General features: G+C 40.7%; 1 protein-coding gene across 18 annotated transcripts in view; it reads left to right on the top strand.

Moving 5' to 3' along the window:
* L3MBTL4 (L3MBTL histone methyl-lysine binding protein 4) overlaps window positions 1-22,436 on the top strand; it is a 448,782-nt gene that overhangs the window by 284,367 nt on the left and 141,979 nt on the right. The gene's annotated exons all lie outside the window — the stretch shown is intronic.

Genomic DNA, 22,436 nt, shown 5'->3' on the forward strand with positions numbered 1-22,436 from the left:
TCTTGGAGACTTGTTGGACCCCTGAGGCCTTGCCCAGAGCCACATCACTTCCCCCAGCCTCTGCTGACACTTTTCTAAGCCAGTGCCCATTCCATCAGATATGCTCACCATTCTGTGTCCCACCCCAGGCCTGAATTTGCTCCACACAAGTACTGAGTCCTGCTGTCTTCTAGAGCACTTCCGGAACCTCTTGCCCTTTTCCCCTTTTGTTTTTATCCTTCCCCTATTTTTTTCTCTATGTCTTAATCCTTTGGAGATGAGATGATTCTGTGATAGAATATAAAATAATGAGTGTGAAGTTATACTGTAGCATATACCCATGTTTTTAATATTTCATAATAGTATATGGAGAATATGCATGTAAAGAAAAGTAAGTACAGATAAATCCGTAGAAGTCCGTACTGCTTTTTCTGTTTCCATCAGTTAGTAAAATAATGCATGGATGAATTATTCATATTGGTGATCTAGTTACAGAATATGTCAACTAAAAAAAGTTTGCTCAAATACACAAGTAAATAAAACAAATATCATAGAAAAGTATAAAGAGAAAGGAATACGTTATATAATGCGTGAAGCAAAAAAAAAAAAAAAATATTTGTTTGAATAAAAGAGATCCAAATGGAAGTCCTGGCTTTATCAGGTGGTTGCAATCCTGGAAACAAGTGCTGAAAACAGTTCTAAATTAATCAAAGCAAATATTTCTATAATAAATAATGGTAAATACTCCCAAATAGTCTAAATGAACATATTATGTGTGTAAGTACAATATTAACACTTAAAAGTGTATCACATAGTATCCGTAAAAAAGACATAAAGACACGCAAACATCTTGGGTATGTGGACAAAGGTGTAGGACTTGCGGACCAGGAGAGTAGAGTTGAACCTGCTGGAGTTCAACAGGAGACCTTGTTGTATTGTGTGGGGGAAGGAAGAAAAGAGAGTAAAGGACATACGGGAGGGAAGGGGGGCAGTTGCATCATTGGGAGAGGGCTCTCTAGTGTGTGAGGACCCTGTTGGGGCAGAGAGAGGCACTTTTCAGACATCCCCAGGGGTATATGGCTATGAAGAATCTTCCTCAGGCTTTTCTTGTGTGCTCGCTGTTTATTTGTTTGTTTGTTTAAATCTAGAGCTGCAAACTCCAATATGGTTAGTCACTAGTCATATGTGTCTGTTTAAATTAAAATTAACTAAAATAAGACAAAATTAAAACTTTAGTTCCTCAGTCACACATAGCCACATGTGCCCTTACTGGACGGCACAGGAAGTTCCGTGGAATGGGCCTGAGAGAGCTTACCATGTTCTGCTTTCTCATAGTAGATTTTTGAATGGAAGGTATTTCCTGATGAAATAACTGGTCACTTAGTGCTTCCTTCAAAACTTGAGTCATTATCCTGAAAGTCAGCGAGACCATAACATTGCAGTTGGTCTGTCCCTTGGTTCTTTCTGGAGTGTACCCTCCTGAGTCACTGGGGCTGAAATAACAAATACCACCCTGGACAGCTCCTTAAGATTGCTGTGTACCTCAGCCAAGGTCTCTTCTTCTACTTCATCACAGCTGACTTGCCTCCCACGCTGTTCCCATGTGTGCCTCTCTTGCCTCTCCCTGCTTGGATGGATCCTGAAAACACTGTGAACAAAGTCACAGTGGATGTGCTCCACTTTGTTCCAGCAACTTCCCAGAAGTTTTCTCATTCAGAATGACACAAAGAGGTCCAACTGTTGCTGTTGTTTCTAGTGTCTAATTATGAATAATATTGACAATGTACAACATGATTTCCTCCATCCACCAAGTAGCTTTTAAAGCTAGGCCTCAGAACTTTTGAAGAAACTAAAAGAATATGGAAGTAGAGTTTAAAGAAAGGCATTCTATGAACCTTAGGAGAAAAATGAAATACTGCAATATGTGGTTGAAGAATGGGACATTTTTTAGGAAACTAGAAGGCACAAGGCATTCTTTTTTGAGAGCTTACGATTCACAGGGCTATTCAGGAAACACCTACATGATTGGGTCTTGGCTCTTCTCCTACGATAGACCTTGTTGTGATAGTGCCAGGACTCCTGTAAGTGAAAGTCTTCAAAAGCTTAATGATTCCATTATCTCATAAAAGGAAAATAACAAACAATGAGTACCTGTGATGAGTTTCTCTCTAGAATGGAAAAGACAAAAATTAGACAACTGGATGATTCTTGAACTTGCATTTAGAATTTACAAGGCATTTACACTATCAACTAAATAAATCCTGACTTACTTATGAAAAGAGCAGATAGAAAGATCATTTTCAGTGACAGGTCTTGTCTTTATCAAGTTTAGTTTTGAGATGCTAGAGTCACTCATTGACTGACTACATCCATTTTCAGTTAATACATTGATTTATTTTTAAAACACCAACTCTTATTTTCAAATATCTATAGGTCATCCCATTCTAAATATCTTTGACTAAGTTAGTCAATGTACTGACATAACTATAACTTAATTTGCTTCAATTCTCTTGAACTAGTTGGGCAAGAGCTGTTTTGATAAATCATATTCTCTGGGGCTTATCTTCCTGTATTTCAATTATTGTAGTCTTAATTTTACATAGTTCTACAAGATGAAGAATATCCCTCTTCAGTATGTACCTTTGGTGGTATTTGTTGAGAATATTACATACACACACACACCTAACTTCACCTGCTGGGAATTTGCCATAACATACCCCAAAGTTGTCATTGTACATTTTGCTTCTTATATGTCAATGAGATGGTAAGCAGGAGATGAGAATTTTAAAATGCTGCATTCTCCCAGGACTCTAAATGTGCTATTATACTCATCTCTAGCTTGAGTTTCCTGAAGCATGTAAGTTAGGCTTACATGCTCTAAAATGAAATCATTTTTCCTCTTGTCATAAACATACATACCTTTACCAAGTAGTCACCATTCTACAAAATGCTTTCTACAGTCTCTAGTCCAGAAGAGTTTTAGACAAATATTTTTACATTTAAAAAAAGAAGAAAATCATGCAGTCAGAAACCCCTCCAGCTTCACTAAGGCCTGTATGCAACAGCTCAATTGACTTCGGCTTCCAAAGCCTTGGGGAATGCTTGCAAGTGGAGAGCCATGTTACGGAAGACAGCGATTTCAGCTGCTCTTCTCGAAGATACTCCCAGGCAGCAAAGTGCTTGCAAGGAGTGAATCTTGTTTTTACCATTTTATGTCAGAAGTTCTGATTCTGATATTGAAGTTTCAGTGTTTTGAAAGGAAGTAAACAATGTTCTTAAAAGAAATTGTCAGCGTCTTGTTTCGTGCAACTGACAAGGAGAGCCGTGACATCAGGACATCACTGAAGACACTGAAAACAATACAGCACTTTAAGAGATCAGGTGGGCCTCTTGGTGTCCTTTATAGATGGATTTCAGACAGGTTTACTTTAGTTTTCATTAAAATAGTCAAGGGGTTAATATTAACAGTAATATTCAAAGCTGTTTGGAGTTCATGTAAAATCTGCATAAACCATTCTTTGAGAGAAATTGCATCAGTTCTTATCAGTGTGAAAATGAGACTGGGCACACAATTATCACACAATTTACATGTGATTTGAATGAATTTACATAGTGAATAAAATGAAGTAAGTGTGTTTGTTACCATAGAAATATTTAAAGATTACAATATTGGGACTACAAGATGTAAACTTACTTTAAGCCAGGGTCCAGGATTCGACAGGCAGTTGTTTTTTTTCTAAATGAGTAGAATGTAGACTTGGGAAGACTGGTCTACCTCTGGGTCGTAAAATGTACAAAAGTAGTTTATTTAGGAGCTAATAATTACATTCTTTATACAAAGAGTCGGGTATTGTTACAATGTAAGGACCTCTGGCCCTGATGTTCCTGTGTGGGTCCAGGACATACACTGCTCATGTCACACCGTAAAGGACATACTAGAAAAGGGGCATCTGCTGCTCAAAAGTGAGGGTGTCTGGTAAAATCTAAGACGTTTTTGGTGATTTTCATGGAAACTTATGGCACAACGCCTCTATTCAAGATTTATCTAGAATCGTTTTGCCAGTAGTGTATGTGTGTGTGTGTGTGTGTGTGTGTGTGTGCACGCGCGCGCGCGCGCACATGTGTACCAGGAATGTATTAATGTGTGGTATGTGTGTGAATGTGTGTTTATATGGTATGTGCATATGTATGTGCGGTGTGTGTGTGTTGGGGGGGTGGGTGCAGTGGGTATGTGTGTGTGGTACAGTGTGTGGTCTGGGGTGTGTGTGGTATCTGGGTGTGTGTGTGTGTTTGTGGGAAGTGTGCTAGGGTATATGTGTATGTGTGGTGTGTGTATATATATATGTGGTGTATATGTGTGTGTATGTGTATGTGGGGGTGTGCTAAGGGTGTGCATGTATGTGTAGTATGTTGTGTGCATATGTGTGTGGTGTATTATGTGTGTGGTGTGTATGTGGGGTGTGTATGTGGTGTGTATTTATGTTTAAGGCTTCAGGCAAGCCTGAGTTGGACTTCCAGACCTACCACTTAGTATGAACTTTAGAGCAAATGACAGTACTGTTCTCCACCTCAGTTTTCTAATCTGTAAATGGGTGGCTCTGCAAAAAAAGAGGTTGAGTTCACAATAAGGTTAAAGCAGGCAGAAGCCTTTATTCACGGTTTGGTACAGAATCATACTATTGAAAGCAGAACTACAGGAAATATAAGGAGAAACAGTATGATAGGAGACTTGAACTCCTCCATTTCAGACTACGATAGATTACTTAGGCAAACAGTAATACAAATCTACAGAATCTGAATAACACGATTTTGAAAAGGAAGAAGATTGACTGAAAGATATATATCAAACTGAAAGCAGAATAAACTACTTAAAAACACTTTTAAAAACTCAACTATTAGGCCACAAACAATAAATTCTGAAAAGCAAAACAGTTCAGACCCATTCTCTGATCAAATGCAGTAAAAGACGCAGTTGAGAAAAACTCCAGTCGACTCAGAAGACATGCAAAAAAAAAAAAAAAGAAAAAAAATCACAAATCAGAAGCAAATCATAGGATCAAAGGACAACCCAAACCTGAATCTCAGAAAATCTGGATTTTGCGTAATGAGAACACTAAGGATACAAACTTTTAGGATATCGCTGTACCTATGCTCAGAGGCAAATTATACCCGGCTGTTAGAAGGAGGAGGGACAGGAAAGTATTCCCCACCCTGAGAAGGCACTTTGAGAGCTAAAAATGAGGCAGGCCGCTCCATCATTCCACTTACAGAGTTCTGTTCAGTACCTTACTGAGGGGGACCGGCCCTGCTTGTGTCCAGGCGCCGGACAGCTGATCCCCGCCCCTATTCTCTACCAGGTCTGGACCTTACATCTCCGCTTTTATAGAGGAGGGGCGTGGTGGTACTTTCTGTCTGCCAGGGACCTGAGGTGGGGCCTGGAGGAGAAGGATCTGAGAACCAGGGTGCCCTAAGAAAGGGCCCAGGGGCACGCTCCTGGGCTTCATGTACCATTGCTCTGACTGCGTAGGTACTGGCTTGTTTTAAATCTCTGATCACCCTTTTGGGGCGCCTGGGTGGCTCAGTCGGTTAAGCGCCCGACTCTTCATTTCGGCTCAGGTGGTGATCTCCTGATCTCACAATTTATGAGTGAGCCGTGCGACGGGCTCTGCGCTAGCAGCACAGAGCCTCGGGATTCTCTCTCTCTGTCTTTTTCTCTCAAAATAACTAAACATTAAAATGTTTGTTTCAAATCTTTGATCACTCTTTTAATTGGGGCTTGTGGAACTACTGGATCTGGATCTCACAGACCTATCTCCTGCCATTCTTAGAAGTAGGTCTTCCTCTTCAAGGGTAGCATTTCCCGTGCTGTCCTGTCTCGTGGGTGGGTTTTGAGCCAACGGTCCCTGGTTGCAGGGCAGTGCGGCCTCTGCACACAAACCCCTGCCTCTAGCCTCTGAGCCCTGGCAGCCTGCGGCGCATGCTCTGACTCTGCTAGGGCCCTCCCCCTCTGGCGCTCCTCTCAGCTGCAGTGGGGCCCCTCGGGTGGTCCACCCCTCGCGTCCCCACACTGGCCACCTTCCCTACCTTCTGTCCCGGCCCTTCTGAGTGACCCACACAGCCACGTTCCTGGGGCTCACCTGCCTCCTGGAATTCCCTTTGCTTCCTTGCTCTTTCTGTCACATACTTTCTTTCCTGGCTTTCAAGTCTTTTCCCTGGTTTATTTTCTCCTAGCTTTTTGGGGTAGGATTTGTGGGAGGTAGTTGGGTTTTATATATATATATATATATATATATATATATACACACACATATATATATAACAGATATATATAGAATAGATCTATAGAACAGATATTTATAGAACAGATATTTAGATATTTATATAACAGATATATAGATATAGATATAGATATAGATATAGATATAGATATAGATATAGATAGATATATAAAATATCTGTTATCTCTCCTTAACCATAGTTGTTTACTTGTGGATAGAATTCCAGTTGGAAACCTTTTTCTTCAGAATATCGAAGGCATTGCTCCATTTTCCGTCCATTTACCAGAAGTCAGCTGTCATTCAAATTTCACATCAGGAAAGGATTGGTCACCCTCTTCCTTCATCCTGCCCTTTGCACGAATCTCATGCCCTGGACATTTTCAGAACCTTCTCTGTATCCCTGGTGTTCTGAACTAAGTTTTCGTTCAGAGGTTCAGTCTGCAAACTCATTTCCTTTGTTTCTAGGAAATGTTTCTATGATACTTCTGGAGTGATACCCTCTTTTCTGTGTGCTCTGCTTGCTTTCCTGCACAAGTGCTTGGATGTTCTCCAGCTTAAAATCCCCTTTCTTTTGTTCTTTTCTATGGAATATCTCAACTTTGACTTGCAATTCTTTGATTAAAGTTTTTAAATGCACTATGACTTTTTTCCCGTTTCTCAGAGTGCATCCTTATTTTCTGATTCATTTTTAATTGCGTCCTGTTCTTTTTTAAAAATATTTTTAAGTTTATTTATTTTGAGGAAGAGAGAGACAGGGAGAGCGAACAAGCAGAGGAGGGGCAGAGAGAGAGAGAGAGAGAATTCCAAGCAGGCTTCACACTGTCAGTGCAGAACCGAACTTGGGACTTCATCTCACGAACTGTGAGATCATGACCTGAGCCTAAATCAAGAGTTGGATGCTTAACCCATTGAGCTACCCAGGTGCCCTGATTGCATCCTGTTCTTGTTTGATGGACGTTGTGTCCTTTCTTTACTCTCTGACAGTATATGAGACTATTGTTTTCTTGCCCCCTGCATCTTTTTTTTTTTTCAGGTACTTGTTTTTTGTTTTAGAGAGAATGTGCATGCATGAGCGAGTGTGAGCAGGAGGAGGGGCAGAGGGGGGGCGGGGAGAATCTTAAGTAGGCTCCACACTCAGTGCAGAGCCCGACTGGGGCTCAACCCACGACCCTGGGATCATAACCTGAGGGAAATCAAGAGTTGGAGGCTTAACCGACTTGAGTCACCCAGATGCCCTGGCACTTGTGTTTTGACTTGGGTTTTGGTGGGGTTGGTTGGCCTCTTTCTGTTACGTGAACGACATTTCCCTAATCCCAGTAGTCCTGTGTGTTCACTCTTGAGAGCGAGGCACCAGAAAGCTGGTACACAGCTTTGTATGCATGCTTGGGGCCTGCCAGCTGGTGAGCTCCATCCACTGGTCAGGCAGGGACAGAGCCAAGGTCGAGGAGACCATCACCAGCAGTGAGCCTCCTCTTCTGAGTAAGTTCCTTCCAACAGACATGATGCTTCCAAACATTTCCTAAGTGCTTTTATGCCATCCTCTCCCTGCGGACTCTTGGCTCTCACCTGATCCATTTTCCAGCTTCAAAAAATGTGTTGACTTACGTGCTATCATTTTTTCTCTTATGCTTTGTGTTTATGCATTTATACCTTCTCATTGTTTTATTTAGTAACGAGAGGAGGGACTTATCATCAAGGAGAAAGGATAAATTCAATTTTCCAATCTGCCATTTTTCTCTAATGTATTTTTAAAACTTGGTTTACTCCCCAAATAATAATTTAGCTAATAGTATATAACTTTATTTCTAACTCTTTGTTGTTCCACCTTATCATAATTGCACCTTCTTCTTGGTATACATAGAAAATAAAAGATTGTGTAAAATGACTTTTTATTTAGCTTGGCTCTGTAAATTTTATGAATTTATAATGGCTGATTGGAATACTATGTTTAAAAAATTCTCAAAGGCATGGTTTTAATTTCATATGCACAGTACTTCTTATTTATTGTCGTCTACAGTTAAAACTTTATCTTCCCAAGACAGTGCCTTTGTGACATGTGTTCCCTTTATCTGACTCCTTTGTCACTTGGCCTGTCATTTTCTTTGACTTTATGTAACCACATGGTGAAATTGAACTGGGTAGAAGTTTAAAAACAAACTTGTAGATGTGTTTTTACTTTAATAAGTAAAAAGAAAAAGAGTATCTGACTTTAGATAATACTTTTAATTCTCAAAATGACATGATTGATTACCCAGTTTAGTAAAAGCATTGATAAAGTAATGAAAGATCAGCCGTGGGTCTTTAAATCACTTCTGTCCATTACTTGGAATTATTGAAGGTTAATGTATATGTCTGATTTTACTCATTGGGAAAAAATTATGTAAGAATTCTGATTTTTTCCTTCCTTTAAGGAAGAGGATTGCATATGGAATGCTTAGATTTATAGCAACTGAGGCATTTATTTCCAAAGTTACTATATTCTTTGACATACTCTGTGGATTTTATCAAGTATAAAGTTTCCAATTCCATGAGTTTCCAAGGTTGTAGTAACTGTATCTTTACTATGAGGAAAGTAGATGTGACTTTAGTTTATTTCTCTATGAGATCACTTTATGGCAATTAATGGGAGGACAAAATGATAATGTCTGGTAATTTTAAGTCACCTTAAAAACAAAATCAAAGTAAAAATAGATGCAGAAAAAATCCATTCTCTTAGAGATAATACCATGTAAGTTATTTTTGAATGGATACCATTTCATTACAGAATTAATCCACAGTCAATAGTAAAATTTTGGATAATATACAGAAGCATTCAAGAATAAATAAAAACCACTCATATTCCCACTACAAACTTATATGCCTTAAATGTGTTTCATTTTTCAGGCTTTTTCGTATGTGTGTGTATGTATGTATATGTGTGTGTGTGTGTGTGTGTGTGTGTGTGCGCGCGCGTGTGTGTGTGTGTGTACACATACACATACACATTTTCCATGAGTAAAATCAGACAGGATATACAATTTATTGCTACTTGTTTTTTCAATAAAAGATCAAATAGTTTCTCCTTTTGTTAAAAATTTCTCAGATACATTAACCAGATATTATTTAGTGCAAAGGCTTTATGACTCTTGCCTCTTTGTGTTATGGATTCTGTATTAGTTAGAAATGACTCTTTATCTGTATTTTTCCCTGACCCCCGCATTGTCTTATATTAATAGTGCCAAAGAGAATTTTTTTTATTTTGAGAAAATATTTGCCTGTTCTTTATTTTTAGCCTTTCATGTCATTTTATTTAGATACGCTTTTTGCAAAAAGCATATAACTGTCTTAAAAGTAAAATCCTAACTAAGAGTCTTTTCCTCTTGATAACAGAGTTTGACCTATTTGCGGTCATTGTTATAATTATTATATAAATTGTGTATATTCCAACTTGTTTTGTGCCCTAAGTTTTTGCCTTCTTTTTTTCTTTTTTAATGATGGTGGTGGGGAAGGGAAGGGACCTTCCTTCATTCTTCTTTTCCAGAGCATTTTGTTTGTTGATGATCCCTAGTTTAAAAGGAAGGCTTCTAGTTTCTCTAATGGTTATTCTTAAGTTTTCCAGTGTGCTTCTTTAAAACTACATTTATGTAACTATCAAAGTCATAGAGCATTAATCTGGCTTTTTTGTGAAACTTGAAACAATAAATGCTTTTCTTTTTTCCCTAATCCAACATACCCACTTATATTAATTGAACTTGTGATTCGTTACAATACTCTTTTTTCTTTTCAGTTTTTAAGCAATAAGGATCAATTCTTGGAAAGAGCAAAAATGGGCAAACAATTTTACAGTCATACTTAAAACAACCATGTACTCTTATGTCTATATATTTTACTGGTTCTGGTGGTATCCTCAGCCCTTTTTATAGTGCAGTTTTTGCATTTGTAAAAGTTTTAAGTTGAATTCCAGTGTTAGTATACAGTGTAATATTAGTTTCAGGTGTGCAATATAGTGATCCAACACTTCAATACATCACCCGGTGCTCCTCACAACAAGGACACGCCTTAATCCCCATCACGTGTTTATTGATTTAACATTTTCTTTTCAATTTTTTTTAACGTTCATTCATTATTGAGAGACGGAGCGTTAATGGGGGAAGGGCAGAGAGAGAGGGAGACACAGAATCCGAAGCAGGCTCCAGGCTCTTGAGTTGTCAGCACAGAGCCTGACGTGGGGCTTGAACTCACGAACCGTGAGATCATGACCTGAGCCGAAGTCAGATGCCCGACCCACTGAGCCACCCAGGCGCCCCAGATTGAACATGTTTTGTTATTTGTTCTGGCACAGTTCTTTTCAAGGTTTGTTTTCATTTGTCTGTGGCGCCTCTGTATCATATTTAAAATATTTGTGCATCGTACCCATGAAATCAGTCTGAGAGGGGACAGAGGTCTTAAGCCCAGAGCTTTTCCTTCAGAGCTCCATCAGCGTTACTTCATATCACTTTCCGGTTCTTGTGCCATGTGGGCAGAGTCTAATGCTGGCCCCATTGATGGTGGCGGAGGTAGTCTGCACTCCTTTTGTCGAAGGTTTCCTGTAGAAAGTCTTTATATGTTTACATATATATGAAATTTAAAATCCCCCTGCATGTGTCTAGATATGGTTTCCTTCTTTTTGAGTTTACCTACATTACTATATGTTCTTTCACAGCTTTTAGAGCAGAGCCCTCTTTCATCTCCTATCGCATTTCTGCCAGTATTTTATAAGGTTTTGTTTGTTTGCTGTCTGTATTCTTCTCTCCAAAATTGATGTTAAATGACATTGGATCCTCTGCCTCTGCCCTTCGTGTCTCTCATTTTTTCTCTCATTGTTTTCAGTTCTTCATTCTTTCCCTCTGCATCCTGGGGCACAGCTGGTTTGATTTGATCTTTTGTGCCTACATGCGGGGGTTGTATGCACCTCCCTGCCAGCTTTCCCAGCCCCTCTTCATTCCTCTCCATCACCATGAGGCTCCTCTAACCAGCCATTAGGGAAGACATTTCAGATGCAAGATTCTTAGCTGATCCTGACACATAATCATCCCTTCACTGGAGAGTTTCATTTCTCCATTTATTTTTTCAAAATAAAAAGTTTCAAGTGCATGCTGCCCTTCATTAAATGTAACTTAAGAAGATTCCTTATAATTTCAAGTGGTTGGACAAAGGGTAAGTTCACATCATCTCTGGGCCTCAGTTTTTCCATCTGCAAAACGATGATTGGACTGTGATTTCTCATTTCCTTGTTAGTTACATTACCTACCATATTGTTTACTCTAAGTGACATTTATCAAATTAATCATCTTAAGAGCTAAAGCATACTGTCTGGACAGAACTTATTCCAATTGCAAGGAGCTTACCCATATGTGAATTTCACTGTTAAATGTGAATATCTTGAGTTCAGGATCTATATTCCAAACGCAAGGCCCATAACTACAAAACTATTGCTAGCAGAAAGAACTGGGTTGGAATATCTGGTTTCCTAAAGACACCTCAAGAATCAAGATTAATATTCCTTCCATTATTTGCTGGGCACAGGGGAAAAGAATACGATTCCACAGTCAGTTTTCTCTGACTTCCTGGAGTTACTCAAATTGTCAAAGAATTTGTTCTAGCTAATCTGAATGCATAAGAAAGTCTGTAATCCAATTTAAAATGGATTTTTCCTCCAAGAAATAACATCCCTAAGACTAGGAAGTTTGTCACTCACTGTGGTTCCTTTCTTATAGATATGTCATTCACTATATCAATGTGTCTTCTTTTGGAGACTCTTAACTTTTAGATAAAACACCATTATTAAAAGGTAGCATAGCAGAACCTGTCTGCCTTTTGTGTATGAGGATAATGTTGATAGTACAACTATTTTGGGAAATTACTTGCAATGTAGACAATAAGATGGACTAAGGTTGATACAGAAGTTGAATGTTGATGTTTCTCCTTTGGAAAGAGCCTCTTGTACAAGATAAGAATACCAATTAATAACATGTTATATTTACATATCATTTAACCACTTACAGAATGATTTCACATGCATTATCTTATTTAATACACAAGGCAGCCGTATGATGTAAATTTTGTTATCTCTATTTTATGAATGAAGAAAGTGAGTCTTGGACAAGTTGTGTCCTCTCCTCATGGCATAGCTGGTAAGTGGCTGATGTTCAATTAAATGTCTCCTAACTACTGCCAGATGCATATGTGGAACTGGGGTGGTAGTTGAAGTTTTGTCTTTCATTTGTAGATTAGGAAGATTTAGGTCAGAAAGGGAAATGATAATACTAAACTACACACAAACTTACTTCATCTGGATAATCACCTGTTAAGGAGACTGTTAAGAAAAGTTTTCTCATGAGGGAAAAGCAATATAAAATGATCTCCAGGATTCCTTCCAAACTATACATTTTTTATTCCTACCTCCAAAATACACATACACACACACGCCCACACACACAGGGCAGGGGGATCTTAAAGACAATTTCAGTTGTTACTCATAATTTGCTATAGAAAATAAAGAAGAGTATAAGCTACCTGAATGTTTGCCTCTTCTCTGGTATGTAGAGCTGTTAAAATACTCCTTGTAAAACCTGAACTATTAATAAAAAACTTACAAGTCAGAAATCTGAAATAAGGACTCAGGTTGTGAAAATATTAAGCTAGATACGATGATTTTAATTACTCCTTTGTCTCAATTATTCTCATCTTGATGATATAATAAGTACAGCATCATACTCTAATTTCTGTTATTATAATTCTGTGCCCACATATGTCAGATTTAATATTCATTTGCTCGCCTTTATGTGGAGCCAGATGGAAGAGGTGCATTGCCTATTTATAAGACTAGCTGCTATTAGTGAATTTTCCAATTCCTTCAGTGACTAACAGTAGGTGCAGTTGAGGATGGTTTAGGACTGCATTAGAAATGCCAGAGCAATAATCCAAAGTAAATAATGTGGTGCTATGTATCCCAAAAGATCGTGCTGATTACTAAAATAGACACAATGCCATTGACCTCAATTATAATAATGCATGCTGCAGAAGGCTCAAGTATGAATGGAGAACAGATAATTCTGATATAATAAACAGAGCTTTGATCTTGGAAGCCATTTATACAATGTTGTAAACATCAGTTATGTGGTAAATACCAAAAATTGTTTTACAAGCTATGGTGATTCTGTGGTTATATGCCCAACAGAAATGTGTGCCTAAGTTCACGAGAAAGGTATGTACGGGAGTGTTTGTAGTGGCACCCACCATTCACAGAAGCCCAAACGTGAATTCACTCCATTGCCCGCCAACGGTGAATGGATAAATTGTGGCACATTCACACAGTGGATGCTCTACAGCTGTGGAAACAAGCCGACTCATAAGTACACACAACAACATGGGTGAAGCTCACAAATGTAATGGTGACTGACATGTTTGAGCCAAACTCAAAACAGTAAATGCTGGGTGATTCCATTCACATAAGATACAAAAACAGACATCGCTTATCTACTATATAAAAATTCAGGGCTCTGGTAAGAGGGGGAACAGAGGGGCTTCCGGGGCCAGGTTCTGGTTCGTGAGCTGGTGCTTGTGACAGGAGTGTTCAGTTGGTGAAAACAATTTACAGTCTGCGCATTCTGAATGTAAGGTGTACTTCAGTAAAAAGTTTGCAAAGCAAGATTACCTCATTGAAGCGGCTCTCCCAACAACATTACTTCACAGGTTTCTGTAAGTGGACCCGTGACAGTCTGACGTGTCAGTTAGTTACACCAAGCTGGAAGGAAGCTGCCCGGCCTTTCCTGCCACTCCAGAGACCTCTAATGTCAGGGCAGAGGGAGCAAACATCCAGGGTGAAGGCTGCTAATGACGTCACCCAGGCCCCTGGGCTGTCGGCCAATGCAGGAGGCCGGTGGCCAGCTTCCCTGGTGTCCCGTCACTGAGGCCTGGGTGTCACCCCGTCTGTCTAGTGAGATGGAACTGCCCCTGTGTCAGCTTCAGCCTTCATTTGAACTTCATAGTCCACATTGCTCATCTTAGGTTTTAACCTGCTTTGCACGTCTCTATCATGGGTGAGAAATAAACAGATAGAACAGAGTACAATGTTGACACTTCACTGCATTGGGGATTAGGAGACCTTGCTCTTCAGCCTTGTGTTCTGGAATCTATTACCCAGCTGTTCGCCTGTGTTTTGCTTCCTTGATGCCAGACTTTGAGTGGGGTAGAAAGATGACTTTTCCCTCCATGAGACAACAGGTCTTGTAGGAAGAGGTATCAGGATAATGAAAGCAGACTTAAATTCCTTCTAGTATAATGTATTTTTCATGGAAAACCATGGTTTTACCCTGGAATGAAGCCTTCCACACACATGAAATAGGCTGAGTCTTCCATCAAGGGGTAATTGGCCAGGTTTCTGTGCTATTTAAACTAGCCTGTGAAGTAGATGACAAAATCTCAGAACAAAATAGCATGTACCACTACTTGGAGTATTTCCTGAACAAGGATCCGCATGCACACAAGCCTGACACCCTGCCTCTTCCTCACATCCCAGCCACCCACACGTTTATCTAAGAATTCTTTGCTGGTAATTCACAAACACCAAAAAAGTCTTTTAAAAAAAGGAACTAAGAACCGTGTTCCATTAAACTGCAAACTGATGTTCTACCCTGTGCACGAGGAAAACCTCTGAGTCTGTGCCCAGCATTTCCGGGCCAGCTGTGTGTGGGCAGCCACTTTCGTGTCCCCGCACTCACAGCAGATCTTGGCTCCTTTTGACAGTTGCTTCCAGCAGGTTCTCATCTTTGTTCACAGGGATAAGTGCTAAGGATTTCAGCATGGTATCCCTAGCTATCATATTTCTAAAAATCGAGCTAGTGGCTGGTGGCAAAAGAAGCCATTGCTCTCCCTCGTTATCTGCGACTTCACATAATTAGTGTTGGGAGTGACCAGTGGAAACTCAGAGATGGACTGGCTATGTGCCACTCTGGTGGAGGTGTGGGTAGGGCTTGCAAGGGAAGCTCTTTGCAGAGAAGGATGCTTTTCTGGTCACAAAACAAACTGCGCTGGAATCAATAGGAAGTACCAGATAAATTTAAGTATACAGCCACACCTCGATGCGAAGAACATTTGGGCCCAATGACTGAAATCCCACTCTTCTTTAATACAGGAAAACAAATGGCAAGGCTCAAGAAGAACAATGTACTTGATGTTCATTTAATCAATTTTGCTGTTACTTAACGATATTTAAAAATAAGGCCATGTAAGTGGCCAATGAAATTTTTATGTGTCTTAAGGGTTTCTTTTGAATGGAATAGCTGGGTACTAATGAGAAAAACACTGCAGAAATTTGTGACTTAAAAAATAGTTAAAATTTGCATTTACATCTTCAATAAAAATAATTATTTATGTCTTTAACAAAAATATATCACCCAGAATGGCTTATGTTTCTTTTTCATACAGTTTTCAGCCTTTCATTGAACAAGCATTTGTAGAATGTCCTTTATATGCCCAGCATTGTGCTAGGTATAGATCTGGTCCTGTTTCTAGAAGCTTCCAGTCCAGGAGAGGAGATGAATAATACCTATAATGTTAATTAAATGGTGTGAGAACAGTATGCTTGGGGTGTTATGTGTGGGTGGTCACATGAGAGTCCCTGGAACTAATCGAAGAGTTTCAAGAAAGGTGTCCCAGAAAAGTTGGTAGCTTCCCCAAGTCCCAAAGGATGAGTAAGATTTAAGCAAAAGGGGAAAGAAGGAATGTTCCAGCAAGAAAGAGTAGCTAAGACACAGAACGTGTGTGTGTGCGTGTGCGTGTGTGTGCGCGTGTGTGTGTGTGTGTGTGTGTGTGTGTGTGTGTGTGTGTGTGCTTGCATGTAATTTCAAACATTTGGAGCTTGGACTTGGGTGGTGATAGTGGAGGATGAAGGATGACAGATAAGGCTAATGACGTGACCAGGGCCCATGCCCACTGTGCTCCTAAAACATTCTAACCTTTCCTGATCCTGGGCCTTCATAGCTTCTCAGATAAGAGGTTGAGAGCCGACATGTCATCTTGCATTCAGGTCTGAGTGTGTTCAGCCTGTTTGGTCTTCTTCTTGGATGCCTATGCTGGTGGCTGGCTGGTGCCTGCTACTAACACAGCCAATACAGTAAAAGTAAGGGCCAGCTGCTTCTCGTGTTACTAATACAAAGTCTTAGGCATTCTTGCCGTGAGTTTATTCAGTGTTCTACGGTGTTCAGGATATGGGCATCAAGGATACTTATTTTGGAGGTGCCTGGGTGTCTCAATCAGTTAAGCGTCCGACTCTTGATTTCGGCTCAGGTTGTGGTCTCGCAGTTTGTGGGTTTGAGCCCCACATCGGGCTCTGTGCTGACAGCATGGAGGGAGCCTGCTTGGGATTCTGTGTCCTTTCCCTGCCCATCCCTCACTTTCTTTCTGTATCTTTCTCAAATTCAAAAAAAAAAAAAAAGAAAGAATATTTATTTTCTAACAACACCATTGTGGCTTCATTGTCAATAACCCACTGAGATTTTTTTAATGATACTTCAAGATTAGGTTTCTGTTGTGTGCCAAGGATTTGACATAGGTTGCCATATTTAATCGTCACAACAAGAGTTTTACAGTGGATCTGATCTCGTTTCATAGATGAGGAAACTGCGGCTGGTTTCAGAGGGGTGGCCATCTTGTTATCAATAAATGGCAGAGCCAGCATTTGAATACATTTATTTGAGCTCATCGTTACACTAAGTGCCGTCTCCCTCCCCTACTCTTGAACCCAGGAGGCAGCCAATGACTGCTGGGGAAGTTTCTATACCTCTGGCCCCTGGTCTGGCCAGCTCAGGCCCTGCTGCCCCTGCTCGGGCTTAGCATTCTGAGAGGTCTGTGAACTTAACTTGCTGTGGCTATTTCATAGAACTTCTCTGTCCCTGCCATTCCTTGCTTCCCCACCTCTTCTGCTCCCTTCCCCAGACTGACCTCAGCCCCTACTGCACTGAAAAAATAACCATCCAGTCATGCCTCCTTCCCCATGGGCAGAACAGAGGAGTCTTCCTGCTGAGTGCCAGTGTGTGATACCCACCCTGCCCCTTGTCACCCATCTGCCTGTGAACCAATCCCTTTCTTTCTAGGGGCATCTTCCCCATAAGAGCTAAACACATTCTTAGTACAGCTATATGAAGGAACACTACTCAGCAGAGAAAATATACAAACTACAACCAGACACAGGGGCAGGACTCTCACAAATGTCCTGTTATGTGAAGAAGCAACACCAAAACAACACCTTCAGCGGGATGCAAATTATAGAAAGTCCTACAACAGGCAAAACCAAGCACTGTTGTATAGGGATACATGCAGAGCTGGTGAGACTGTGTAAGAGCCAAGAAGTGACAGAGGGAAGAAGGAATTGGTGCGGGGCACGCTGGGGACTGTCGCAGTGCTGACAGTGTTCTATTTCTTGACCATGATGGGAGATACGCGAGTATTTGTTTTATAATTATGTTTTAAACAAAATACATATGTCTTTTGGTATTTTGTATATAGGAAACATCCAATAAAAAAGAATAATAAAAATGTAAACATACCTAAATATCTTTTATTAAAAAAAATCTTCTTTTAACCCGAGTCCCTCTATAACTTTTTACACGTCCCCCCTCCAGCCTTCACCCCCAGATATCCTGAGGGGTGCTGTGTCCCTCCCTACCTGCCCCTCCAGCCCTCCTTCAGCCCTGTCAAGTGGCTCCCAGGTCACCTGCTGCCCCCTTGTTGCTGAACCGTGTGGTCATTTCTAAACCCCATAGGTCCTGCAGCATTGATAGGGTCTCTCTATCTCCCATTTCACTGCTACTTTGGTTGTCACTGACCTCTCTTTGCCTGGTTTCTAGGACATTACTGTCTCATGTCCTTCTCTTCTTCCTTAGTCTCCCTTGTTGGCTTCCTACGTGACCTGCTTCTACCATACTCTTCCTCAGGGTCCTTCCCAGGACTGCCTCTCCTCACTGCACTTCAGGGACTCTTCACACTAACTGTGGATGGAATCACCCAGAAAGCTTTGTAGAAGCACTGATGCCCAGGTCCCACCTCCCAGAGATTCTGACTTTACTGACTTGGGGTGGGACCCAGCTTGCAGGATGGCCTTACAGCTCTCCGGTGTGGACGGGGGCTGAAAGCCACTCCTCTCCTGCTTACTCTGCAAACTCACGGCTTGGTCATTACCGTGGTTTCAGTGACCTTTAAGTGCTTGCGACGTCTGGCACTCCTCTAGCCGAAGACACTCCTGAGCATGGACCTGTATATGCAACTAACTGCCCAATGACCACCAACTTTGGGACACTGGTTTGACACCTCACTCTTGTCGTGTTCAAAGCTGCCCTTGTTGCCCCCGCCGAATAGTGAGTGGTATGATCATTTATCCTGACTTACAAAATGAGAAATAATTCTTTTTTAAAAAAATGTTTATTTATTTTTGAGAGAGAGCGGGCTGAGTCTGTGCAGAGCCCGACACAGACCACTATCTCACGAACCAGGAGATCATGATCTGAGCTGAGATCAAAAACCAGATTTCAGGGGCCTTGAGAAATCATTCTTAACCTGTCCTCCTGTCTTACAGGTGGCATTTAGTCAGTCACCCGATCTTGCCAGTAGGGTCTGCTTCCTCCGTGGTCTCAACTGTGCCACTTGAGTTCATGCCATTCTTTCGCAGTGACTCAGCCCTCTCTTGTCTGTTTCCCCTGCTGCAACCAGACTGGTCTTTCCCAAATGTTAAGGAGACCATCTCACCACTCTGCTTTAAACACCACTCAATAACTCCCCATTCCTCGCAAAAGCATTAACATGACTTATGAGGCCCTTCTGTACTGCAGCCATTCAAAGATTCCAGCCTCACAGCAGCTGAATGTGCTTTTCCTACTTCTGGAAATCCTCTTACTGTCCCTGTTCATGCATACACTTCCCTTGGAGACCCCCCACTCATTGTGACACAACTTAGACCTCATTCTTACACCTCCATGGCTTCCCCGTCCGTGGGAGTTCCTGTGTGCCCCCAAAGCATACCCCGCTCCCTAGCATGCCTGTGGAACTCTTGTAGGCCCTTGAGTTGTCTCCAGCACTGGACAGCGCTCCTGAAGGCGGCACCGGGTGCTGATCATCACTGGACTCAGGGTCCTCACCAAGTGCCTGGCACACATGTGACGGAAGTAGTAAGATAGCTTTTGTAATTTTTTTTTAAAAAACAGTGAAGACTTACAATATAAAGAATTAAATAGAAGACATTTTTCTGGGGAAATCAAATGGCACATATTTATTGAGCAACGAGAGATGCAATTTTCAAAATGTGATCCGTTTCAGTGATATTTTTGACTGTCTTCATCTGTTCAGGCTGCTATAACAAAATACCACAGGCTGGGTGTCTTCTATGTAACAGAGATTGATCTCTCACAGTTCTGAAGGCTGGAAGTGCAGATCAGGCTGTCAGCATGGTCGTGTTCGTGTGCGAGCCCTCCTTCTGGCTCATAGCCAGTATCTTCTCATATGTCCGCACGTGGTAGAAGGGACGAGAGAGCTCTGTAGAGTCTCTTTCACGAGAGGACTAATATCATTCCTAACGTCTCCACCCTCATGACCTAAGCCACCTCCCAAAGGCCCCCCCATACCGTCACATTGGACATTAGAATTCCAATATATGAATTGGGGCGGGGGCACAGACAGTCAATCTGTTGCACTATTTATTCCAGAAACATTGGTTGAAGTGCTGCTGTGTCTGCGGCCGTATGGTGGAAGCTGCAAGAAGTCATAAAGGGAATATACAGACTCACAGGAGCGTGTTGTCTAATAAGGGTGAAAAGATGTGAAATACATGAATATAGATGACTGAATACAGAAGAGAAAATGGCGATTATCACAGAACAATAACAGATAGTCCTTATGGTCTCAGTGGAGGTTAGATTAATTCACAGCAGAGCAGTCAGAGAGGGCTTCACAGAGGAAGTGATGTTCACACTGTAACGTTAGTGGTCACGAGTGCAGCGTGTGGACAGGGGAGGGACAGGAAGCTTCCTAACGGGGCAGGGGTGGTGCTGGCTGGTTTCTTCACCTCCTTCCCGTTACTTCTGTGCTTCATTTGCCTTCACCAGAAATCCATGTTTATCTGTGTGTGTGAACATGGGTGCACGCGTGTGTGGTGGTACATCCACCTAGAACACTTTCTGGCACATGGTAGGTGCTCAGTATTTTTGGAAGAAAGGAGAGAATAAAGGGAGGAAGGAATTCAATTCAAACCAAACATTTGAATTTGGTTTTAATCTCTGAGCAGGTACACTATGGATATTACAGAGGTGAGGACGGTGAATTCCACGATCCTCCATACTTTGTGTAAGTGTATGCTGGAACAATTTAAAACACTTGATTTCAACTTTATTAGTATCTGGGCTTTCATTGCCCAGTTTTTGAAAAAAAAAAAAAAAAAAAACAGTTATGACAGTGAGGTCAAGTTGTCTTTGAATTGTCCCTTATTCGTAGGACATGGAAAGGAAACTGCCCCGGGAGTGGAGCAGAGGGAGGTAGTGGTTTAGTTCCCTTGGAAAGGTGCACCAGTGGGAGCGTCTGGGCGGCTCAGTCGGTTGATCTCGGCTCAGGTCATGATCTCACGATTCATGAGTTCAAGTCCTCCGTAGGGCTCTGTACTGACAGTGCAGAGCCTGTTTGAGATTCTCTCCCTCTCTCTCTTTATTTGCCTGGCTTTGTGGCCCGCCTCCCAACTATCTCTCAAAATAAATAAATAAACTTGAAAAAAAAAAAAAAAGAAAAGGTGTATCAGTGAGTATCTTTGAGAAATCCTTTTCTGTCCCTATTATCTGTATTTACCAAATAAGGAAGAGGAACAATAACAATTGCAGGATTGCAAGGAGCCTACTATAAAATATACTTATTTGTAATTCTTTCAGCATTTTGGAAGTGAGGTGTTATATAAATACAAGTTGCTACTCCTTGTTTTCCATTTGCTTTTTTTTCACACATCCCTCCAATTATATATGTGTCATAGTTTTGTTTTAAATGCCAACAAAGCTTTATCAGTTTTGTGGTTATACAATACAGCTTTTTGAGCTATTTTTAATATGCTTCCTTTTTTGAGTCTTTGTTCTTCTCTCACAGTTTCTATAAACAGAGAAAGCAATTCCCCTTTTAGTGTATAAATATGTTAGCCGCCAATACTAATCAGATAACACTCAGGCATGCACAAAATAGGATAGTAGCTTTTAGTTCTCCAAAGACTCTTGTCCATCCCCTTTGTTTTGGTATCACTCTATACAGTTCTGGAAAGCATTTTCTCATCATTTTATCTTTCCTGAAATTGCTTTTGGGGAAACATTGAGTGAAAGATGCACTATACAAACAAATTGAATTAAATATAAAAGATGGATGATTTGGGCTCTGTTCTTCTGATGTGCTGGGGAGTTAACCAGGCACAGTTCATTAACACTAATGGAAAAATTCATCATTTACCATGTGCACTCCCAGACATTGTAGAGGCAATTTCTGCCCCTAATTTGCTACATAACTTGATTATTCGTAAATGTACTCTAAGATCCAGAAAGGAGCTATTTTTATCAATCATGCATCCTAAAGATTACTTCTCATTAATTTAAATGTGAATTCCATTGAGAAGAGACTTCCTTTCCAAAAATCAACTTTTTTTCCCCATAAATACATCTCTGACATCCTAGACACTATATGCTTAAGTTTCCAAATAATTGAAAGTATATACTTGCCATATTTTAAATGTAACTTACATTCTTGTTGTATTTTAAGTATGTTTCAAGATTCATAAAAAAATTGTTTTTATCAATTTGATTCAGAAACCTATATGGAGTAGATTCCAAAAAATGATGGGCACCCCTTGCTTGTAGGGAAATGAGTTATTCAACAGCTCTGTCTCTGTGGTCCAAGACTGACACAGGATCTTAGCTGGCCAAGAATGTGCAGAGTGTCTGTTTACTTTATTCACAGGCTCTAGAATGTGCTACACCCAGTGTAAATACTTTTAAAGACACAGTCACTCACTTTTCTGGTTTCGTAAATGTGAAGCATCAAGGCAAAAGGAGAGGGATTTTATTGGAAGTACACTAACTACAGAGAAGAGAGAGAACCCTCAGTTGTCAAAGAATTTAGGATTAGAACCAGTCCCTTTTTTTTAAAAAA

This window comes from Panthera leo, chromosome D3, assembly GCF_018350215.1.
Source record: "Panthera leo isolate Ple1 chromosome D3, P.leo_Ple1_pat1.1, whole genome shotgun sequence".
Classification (NCBI taxonomy): domain Eukaryota; kingdom Metazoa; phylum Chordata; class Mammalia; order Carnivora; family Felidae; genus Panthera; species Panthera leo.